Below are 10,635 nucleotides of genomic sequence, written 5' to 3' on the forward strand. Positions count from 1 at the left end.
AGCATATGTGGATACAGAATAGTCAACGGAGAAGCTTTCCAGACGAAATACGAACTCTGCACATCGGACGCGAAATCGACAGGAAATCGAAGCTATATACGCTAGCACCAGAGTTATGCGACGACGGCGTGCTACGTATGAAAACGAGATTGGGCAACGCTCCAGTACTCTACACGTCACTACATCCGATAATACTGGACGGCAGAGACTCATTTACTCGATTGCTGATTCAGAGAGCCCACAGACGATCAGCGCACATACATAATGAAGCCGTGATAAATCAGTTACGTCAAGATTATTGGATTTTGCATCTACGACCGATAGTGAAAGCCGTAGCGAGAGACTGCGCACTTTGCAAGCTACGTCGAGCTTCACCGCGAGCGCAGCCCTTCGGAGACCTACCCCCCGAGCGACTACAGGCTTATCAACGACCGTTTACCTACACCGCGCAAGACTATCTAGGCCCCATGTACGTGACAATAGGCCGGCGAAGAGAAAAACGCTGGGTCTGTTTATACACATGCCTAGTCACCAGAGCCATCCATCTGGAGAGCGTGCATAGTTTGTCGACGGACAGCGCGCTACTCGCCCTACGACGATTCGCTGCGCGACGAGGATGGCCACACACGATGTACAGCGACAACGCGACATGCTTCAAGGCGGCATCAACGGAGCTACGAGAAGCATATAAGCAGTGGCTACCACAGCTACGTGCTTACGGTCTACATCATCGGATGGAATGGAAGTTCATCCCGCCTGGTAATCCCTCTGCAGGCGGAGCTTGGGAACGCATGGTGCGTACCGTGAAGACGGCAATGGCGTACACATTCCATACAAGAGCACCGCGAACAGAAGTCTTCGAAACACTATTAGCAGAGATCGAGAATATCGTTAATAGAAGACCTCTCACACACGTTAACGTCGACCCGCAATCCGAGGAAAGTCTTACACCGGCACACTTTCTACTACTGCACAACGCAAACCTACCTATGATCGGAGTCTACGAAGGAAACGACAAGAAGCAGTGGAAGGCTGCACAGGCGCTCGCAGACCACTTCTGGCGGCGCTGGACGAAAGAGTACTTCCCACTGTTAGCACCACGTAAATCGTCCGACGAGGGAGGACGACAGATCCAGCCGGGAGACGTGGTCATCATCGCTGAACCCAATGGACCTCGCAGCGTATGGCCCAAAGGAGTCGTCGAGGTCGTCTATCCAGGCCCCGATGGACGGGTCCGCTCCGCAGACGTCAGGACGAGGCACGGGACGCTACGCAGGCCGAGCTGCAGACTGGCGGTCATCGCGTCGCAACCCATGCAACAGGAGTCTTCGACTGCGGGGACAAAATGTTAGCGACGCGACTGAAAAACCTTAGATGACGCTAAGATTAGTTAAGTTGAAATACGATTAAGGCTGTATTCGAAATAAAGATTTTATCCGTTAGGTAGGGCAAATATATAATTAGATTGTTATTAGACATAAGAATTATGTAATCGTTAGTTATATCAGGTATTATTCGATATTTAGGTCACGCAAACCCTAAATCCCAATTCCTTATTCGAAGAGCGAGATGAACGAAGGAATAAGAAAATAAAGAAAACTTATTCATTGGTTCATAATTATAGCCAATCACATGCAAATAAAGACAAGGAAAGGTAAGAAACAGCGAGACAGAAAATCTCGATCGTGATTGGTCAGTCAATTTCCCGTACAGAATTCGATTACGCTCAATTGTACTATGAGACGCACATATTTAGGTTATTATCGCAGTAATTACTTCAATTAGACTACTGAATGTTACGTATAATCGTAGAGCGTGAATTGCTTAACACCCTAATATAGGTCATGTTATCGTAATCCTAGCTATTAGATAATAGCATGCCGTAAACCGTCGAGAAACGGGCTATTGTTCCGAGCGCGGACGAACAATAGGCTTTGTATTCGTGAAGTAAGCAAGTCGGACAGGTGTTATTGTTTTGTTTCACTGACCTAGTAACCGAGTTAGCGTGTTATGCAATATTTAAGTCAATAAATAGATATTTGTGAGAATTATAGTGATGTAAGCGATAACGAGATAACACGATTTGACCCGAACAAAGCCGAATCAAGTAACCGACCAATCAGAGGGCTTGATTCAGAACGAATCGAAACGCGTCTTATCTCCTTATCGTAAGGGTGTTCCTTTTCTACGAAATTCGTATATAAGCGAGGAAGGAACGGAGAGAAATCGTAGTCAGTCGTCGAGTGATCCAGCAACCAGAAGCCTCAAGAAGAAACCAACCGGAAGAGAACCAGAAGCGGTTCAATCGCGTAGTAGGGATTGTAGGAGTATTTTTATACCTTTGTATCGCGTTTAATAAAAGTGAGTTTGTGCGTAACAGTAGTTTATTTAGCTATCTCCTCGCGCATCGTATTCGTTCCTCTTCACGCGGCGACGTAGAGGGCCGTGGTCACGGTTTTGGCAGTAGGAGTGGTGGCGACAGCCCGGTGCCTTCTCCATTGAGCTATCGTCGGCAGATATAGCGCCGCGGGCTGCTATAGCTACTTTACTGCACTAGTGCGATAATTAGCTATTACGTAATTATTACGAAAATTTAAGGGGCCATATGTACTGTAAAACGTTGTACGATACATGTGTCGATCTATATTTCTATAACAGTCCCTTCAGTCGTGTTTTAATTTATCGCCACTCGCTGCTATTTTCCTATTTTTCGCACTTGTATCGTAATGTGCTATTGTGGTTGGTTGGAGTGATTCTTAATCCGTCTATTCACATCCGTCCTCGAGGCTGCCGGCCGATAACAGGCACTTTCCTTTTACTGTTTCCTTTTAGTGTTTCACTGTTTCCTTTTAGTGTTTCACTGTTTCCTTTTAGTGTTTCACTGTTTCCTTTTAGACCAATTTCGGGATTTCTCTACACACATTACCTGCTGTTTTGTTGTTTGCAGCTACCTACCTATTATTTCGCCAGGTACACAAATTAAGGAGACGTTATCGGTCCTGCGGCAGGTGTGTGAGTAGCCTGTACTCATATTATTATTAGAGATGCCACGAATACTGGTTTTGGCCGAATACCAAACATTCGGCCACACTTTAGGCCGAATTTTCGGTAAAAATGTGTACTGTTTGTGAATAGAATAGAAAAGAAATTTATGTTTGTAATGTTAACAATTTTTCACGAGTTCAGTACATTTCGCCGAGTATATTAAGTAATTATCTTTTCTATTGAACTACATTACACATATATACATTAATTACAACTATTTACATAACATCATATGGATCATCATGTGAGTCAAATTTATTATGAGTTGAACGAATACTAAGGGATAAGTTTGCTAAGATTGGAGTTTAGTTAGTTGATCTTTAGTAGTGTATGAATCTAACCTATGATATAGAAAAATAAATTGCAAGTAACAATTTCTTGATATAAAATAAAATCTTCACTTGTAACAAATATACATTTCAAATATTTAAATAAGTACACTTAAATAGGCATGATTTTTTTCTTCATAAGTTGGTGCAATAGATATTCGGTATTCGGCCGAATAGTACGCAATATTCGCCTGAGTACCAAATATTCGGCAGACTGACCGAATAGTTGGCATCTCTAGTTATTAAAATTACCGTTTAAAAAAGTTGTAAATCTAAATCTACGGTCGTTAACTATTTACTTAGTTACAAATGTACGATTTTTTCAGTATTAAGTATAGCCTTTCGGGCCGATTCGAAGAATGATTAAGACACGTTTAAGATCTTGGAAAGATCGATAACTAAACATGTCAAAATTGACGTTTATTTCGATTCCGCTGTGATCCCAGTAAGATCTATCTACGATATTTCTAACGTCAAAGTGACATTGGTTGCCCGAATCGAGCTGCTTCTGTCAATTATACGACATACAAACGATATCTAAATGAAAACTTATCTAAACCAGAACTTATCATTATTTTTTATTTTATTTTATTTATTTAAGGTTCACCAACAATTGTTGACATCGATACATTCAAAACGTACAAGCTAATACATGTAAGGAGTGGTGTCACAATTACTTACAGGTAAACACGGCATGCGAAACAAATATAAGTAAACAACTATAGAAGTACCAAAATTTTAACTTAAATTCTAATTACTTATGTTTAAAAAAATATTTTCGGACAGATTTTATAAATTTATTTAGTGGGTCATAGTGCATATCCGCCTTGTCACAGCAACCATTAGCAATTTTACATAACCTGCATATTGGAGAGTTAGTGCCTGAAACTGATCTTCTAGGCGGGGCGTAAAGAGGGGTGATAGCATTACGGGGGAAACAGGATGGAGCACGAAAGTTCAACAATGTCAGCAGTTGTGGACAATCTATTTTGTGGTTCACTAACTTGTACAAAAAAGTTGCATCTAGGAGCGTCCGTCGATCTTCTAGGGAATCCATCTTGAAATATTGCAGTTTCCTTTGATAGGATATTGATCTTTTAGCCATAACACGTGCCTGAAATGCTAAGTGACGAGTGAACCTTTTTTGAATACGCTCTAACCGTAATGAGTGGGTAGCATAATGCGGCCTCCAGACAACGCTGCAATATTCCAAAATACTCCTCGTCAGACTATTGTATAGCAATATTTTGGTTGCGCTGCGCCTAAATGATTTAGTGCTTCTCATGACAAAGCCCAAAGTCTTAGATGCCCTCTTGACAATATTTTCTATGTGGGGAATAAACGTTAATTTGTTGTCGAAAAGAACTCCAAGATCGCGAGTGTTCTCAACTTCGATTAGGTTGCAACCGTCTATATGGTAGTCTGACTGTGTTACATTTTGTTTTCGAGTGAATTTCATATGGATGCATTTTTTGATGTTAATGTGCATTAGGTTATGCTTACACCAACTACTCAGTCTTATAATATCGCTTTGAAGTAAGGTGATATCGTCAGTATTATCGTATATATATATATATATATATATAGTATATGATGACGAAACGTGTTGTCGATGTTTTTTGCTTGTTTACTTGTTATGTATATATATTGAAGAAGCCTGCGTCGTGGATCTTGCCTGTCTTGATATGATGTTAAATTGTGTTTTTACTTAATAAATGGCCTGGAATTGGTATCCCCAACTTGATGACAAAAAAAGTATTAAATTATCCTATTACTTAAAATGTTATTACTTCAATAATTTAAAATGGTTCCATTTAAATCTTCCGAGATTAAATGCGAATCGAAATTAATTGATCAAAGAAAAGTTTAGATGAAATCTCATTAATTTCATTGATTGAATTGCCTGAAAAGTTGCAAAAGGAAGAGTAATCCTTTTATTTGATAATTGAATTGTTGCTAAACTCAAACCACGGAGAAATTCAATTTGAGAGATATCTGTTAAGTATTTATCTTCGCAATTAACAAATAAGACTTTATCACTATACTTAATAAAACACAGTCCATGTGGTTTTCACTTATCAATAGAGTGATTCTTGAGGAAGGTTTAGTTATAATTTGACGACCGATTTGGCCTAGTGGGTAGTGACCCTACCTACGAAGCTGATGGTCCCGGGTTCAAATCCTGGTAAGGGCATTTATTCGTGTTATGAGCATGGATATTTGTTCCTGAGTCATGGGTGTTTCCTATATATTTAAGTATTTATAAATATTTATATATTATATATATCGTTGTCTAAGTACCCAAGTACCCTAAAACGCAAGCCGTTTAAGATCTTGGAAAGATCTTTAAAAGATCGATAACTAAACGACATGTCAAAATTGACGTTTATTTCGATTCCGCTGTGATCCCATAAGATCTATTTACGATATTTCTAACGTCAAAGTGACATTAGACCCGAATCGAGCTGCTTCTGTCAATTATACGACATACAAGCGATATTTAAATGATAACTGAACTGAGAACTTATCTAAACCAGCGTTATCGTAACTCATTCTTCGAATCGGGGCGACAGTTTCGATATTGTTATATAATATGACCTCGGCACGACTTATAGTGCAATTTTTGCTGTCATTTTTTTCGTTAGATTTCAATAAAGTTTGTTTGGTTTGAAAACCTCCTCATTCTGGACAAAATAAGTACGAAAACACAACTTGGCCAAAAATATAGGTATGTAATTTTTCCTTTGAGTTACGAAATATACGTTTTCGTAACTAGAGGAAGATTTTCTTAAACATACGGTGAAATTGCTCTTATATTGTTAAAAATAGATAGGGAACTCTGTCTCTTCACTATATGTTATCGAAAAGTAGCGAAAAAAAAACATCAAAATAAATATTGACACAAATGATATCCTCTAATTTACGCCATTTTCTAAACTCTGTTTTATAACCAGAGCCCCTAGTGTAAATTTATTCGATAGCGAAACGTGACGTACGCGTTTGCGTTAAGTCTCATTTTGTATCGGATTTAGAAACAGCGCGCCAAGCGGGACGTTTTAGAAACTCAAAATCCCATACAAAATGAGACTTAACGCAAACGCGTACGTTACGTTTCGCTATCGAATAAATTTACACTAGGGGTTCAGATCTGTTGGCCAATCTCACAGATCCCAATCTACTCATTTTAGCACAAAAGATACACAAATGGACAGATTGAAAAATGAAACCGTCATTTTAGCATTTGGGGTGATAAAAACAGAGCGTACAAAAACAAGACGGGAAAACATCGAAAAAACGTCTGTTTAAAAAAAAAAAAAGTGGCTGTGACATAATCGGACAGACAGACGGACATGACGAATCTATAAGGGTTCCGTTTTTTGCCATTTGGCTACGGAACCCTAAAAATTTCCCACTCCTTTTGCATAGGTAACAACAGAAATATGGAAATAATGTAAAAAGAAATCGTGTTTTGATATCTCGAATGGCGGCTCCATGTTTCCGCAGAACAAAAAAAGGAAAACAAAATTTCATAATTTTCCATCACGGTCAAACGTTCATGGCGACATACGATTCCAAAAATCTGATTTTGGTTAGATATTTGAATAGACTTCAAAAAGGAGGTTTTTAATTCATTAAATAAATAAATAAATAAATATTATAGGACATTATAACACAAATTGACTAAGTCCCACAGTAAGCTCAATAAGGCTTGTGTTGTAGGTACCTAGACAACGATATATATAATATATTATAATTATGAATACTTAAATACATAGAAACACCCATGACTCAGAAACAAATATCCATGTTCATCACACAAATATATGCTCTTATCAGGATTTGAACCCGGGACCATCAGCTTCATAGGCAGGGTCACTACCCACTAGGCCAGACCGGTCGTCATTCATTGAGATCTTTAATTTATTTTAGTTTTTTTTATGTTTCCTTTTCGAGACAGCTGGGATAAGTTCGCCTTTGTACATTTGGTAAGATAAAGTGTTTATTACTTAGATACTTACTTACATTTGATGAAGTATAACTATGACATATTAATTTTTAATACAGTTGCTCAAAAAGTGCTACATTACATAGGGGGCGTCCATTAATCGCGTCATACGTTTTTGGCTTGTTTTAGACCCCCCCCCCTCCCCCATGGTGATCTTTGGTGATATTTTCAGGACCCCCCCCCCCCCCCATCCAATATGACGTGTATTTTTTTCGATAACTAAAGAACAGTTTTCTAACAAATGAACCTAAGTACACGTGTTTTGACAGTTTGGTTAATTGAAGGGCGGAAAACTATTATTTTTATTTTATTGACTATAATACAGTATAGCACAGATGAAAAAAAAAATACACGTGATACGTGTCCATACCCCCCCGTCCCCTGTGGTGATCATTGGTGATTTTTTGCTGACCCCCTCCCCCCCCCCCCCCCCCTATACAATATGACGCGATTAATGGACGCCCCCATAGCTGTTTAGCGTGCGGAAAGTTGGATTTCGCGAACTAGTGCTTTTTCCTTTTCCACTTGTTCCAATGACTACTTATTGATAGAGTGTTAATGTTAGTTTCCTTAAAAAGTCGTAATCAACATAAAAATAATAAATATGAGCATATTTTATATTTAATTACTTACCTCTTCATCATTATAACACGTTTATTTTTTAATATTGAATATTGAAAAACCGTTCTTTATAAGTTGTCTGAATGGACCGGAATAGCTGCCGAAACGCCTGTCAAAGCAGAGGCGTTTTTCTTACTGCAAGAATGCTTTAGGTTTCCAAAGGCAACATTCGATATTTTTTCCTATTAAAATATACGATACACAAATAATCGTAAATAACGATACTTAGGTAATAATAGTATAATATTTTATATAACTTATAGAACATGCATAAAAAAAGTACTTGTTGTTTTTCTAATTTTTTCGCAACTGTATTAAAAAACGTCGTTCGATACACGTGCGGAAATGTCATCGGTACTCGTGAAGTAATGACATATTTTCCGCACTAGCATCGAAATGTACTATTATGAAATCGGTTCTTTATTTTTAATGTTATGTTACAGTACAAACAATATGCACAAGGAGTCATGTCAAAACAAGATTTTTGAAGGTCCGAATGCCTCTCCACTCCCTAACCCCATAATTTACTCCGAACTGCGCACGCACAGATCCAAAGCATCACATAAAGTGGCGAAGTAACTACCGAAATGAAAACGCAACGTGATCGTAACTTGCTGAGATTATTTCCTATCATACGCAGGAAAATTGAGCTTTTTTAGGAAATAGGGTGACCTCAAGTCTTACGACTAGAATAAACAAGTTCTAGAATAGTTACATCTGTTTTAATTTTCATTTTGCTTTCTTGTATCTTAATGCTTGTAGCTTTTTTTGTTTTGTTTTGGCTAAGGTTAAGAATTTTAACATAAGTACAAAATGTAAGCGCGTAGTATTAGCAAGTTGTGTTTACCTATAATTGGGCGAATACTCCGGTATGATTTTTGTGGTTATTATTTAAGTCCAATTGTATCTGTATTACACCTGTTGGCAAACCTTAATAAATAAATAAAAAACAAGAAACATTATTCGTTGTACATTCGTCGTTTGCATTCATTATTATAAACATTATTTTTATTTTTGTATGTTTCGTACAATAGAGAGTTTATATTATACATACATACAAATGAAAGATAAATAGATCTTTGTAGCAATATAAAATGATTTTAGTCAAGCGGTTACTTACATTTTGTGAAAGAATGTTGACTAAAACGATTCACACACCTTTAATTCAGTGCCTGATGGTGATGACAGGGACTCCGCTATAAGTTAGACACGGTAGAAAAAATAATATAATGAATAATGAATCTCACTGCGTCCCTGTTGTCAGTTCTCAAGTTTAGTAAGGTGTATGAAGCGCTTAAAACTTCAGCTCAACAGGTCACCTGATAATTGTATCTATCATAGAGCAAGCCAGTTCATAATGACCTTATATTTTAAAAATAACTTTAGATAAAAAGCGCTGGTGGCCTAGCGGTAAGAGCGTGCGACTTGCAATCCGGAGGTCGCGGGTTCAAACCCCGGCTCGTACCAATGAGTCTTTCGGAACTTATGTACAAATTATCATTTGATATTTTACCAGTCGCTTTTCGATGAAGGAAAACATCGTGAGGAAACCGGATTAATCCCAACAAGACCTAGTTTATCCTCTGGGTTGGAAGGTCAGATGGCAGTCGCTTTTGTAAAAACTAGTGCCTACGCCAAATCTTGGAATTAGTTGTCAAGCGGACCCCAAGCTCCCATGAGCCGTGGCAATATGCCGGGACAACGCGAGGGAGAATTTAAACAAAAATCAGAGGAAAGATTTGTACCTTACATTTGACTTACATGGACACCCTATTTAAAGGCATTTGGTTTTATGAGATGGCAGCCAATATAACGCACTGTTTAGGGTTCCGAACTTTCTCTATCTAACATAATTCGACCCAGCAATGCTAAACAACCATTTCTACTCAAAAGTTCATTGTTTTCTGGTTCTTTCTCAAAGTTTCGAGAATACGCTCCAGAACAATCAAAACTGGTTATTATGAGAAAAAGTTTCTGTAGATTTATTTTATTATAAATCACATTTACTTATTAAGTTATTATCGACCATACTTAACACCCTCAAAGAATTGGACGCATCAAATAACATCATGTGAGCTCAATCTCGAGTGGGCTCTTAATAGCAATCAAAATTCAAAATTCAAAATTCAAAAATTTATTCTGCAAGTAGGCCTCAAGGGCTCTTTTACAAGTCAATACAACATTTATAGTAACATCATATAGTGACATGAAAAATACATAGGTAACAACATTTATAAATACAACAGCCAATACCTGGGTAAACATTACATTATAATAATCTTAAAATAAATAATTAATATAAATAAATAATAATCGAATAGTTCTAAAATCCATCTTCTGGCTCCATCATCGCATCAGCAGATCAGCTCGATGGCTATATTGTCATTTGCAATTCAATATTTAGTTAAATCGACTTTCAAGATTTTATGACAATAGTTAGTTATTTATAAGTGAGATCAATATACATTGTGTTAAAAACCCTTGAAAGTGAACCGTTTTTAATGCTTTCAAGTTTACCCCGTAAATTGGCTTTTCGCGTGCGCGTACGTTACGATCCCGCCGTAACTCGCTAACATTACGCCCCCGAATGCACTTAGCCATCATTTTGGACTGATTGATTCTCGTTAAGTATAC

The sequence above is a fragment of the Cydia pomonella genome, chromosome 16, assembly GCF_033807575.1.
Source record: "Cydia pomonella isolate Wapato2018A chromosome 16, ilCydPomo1, whole genome shotgun sequence".
Classification (NCBI taxonomy): domain Eukaryota; kingdom Metazoa; phylum Arthropoda; class Insecta; order Lepidoptera; family Tortricidae; genus Cydia; species Cydia pomonella.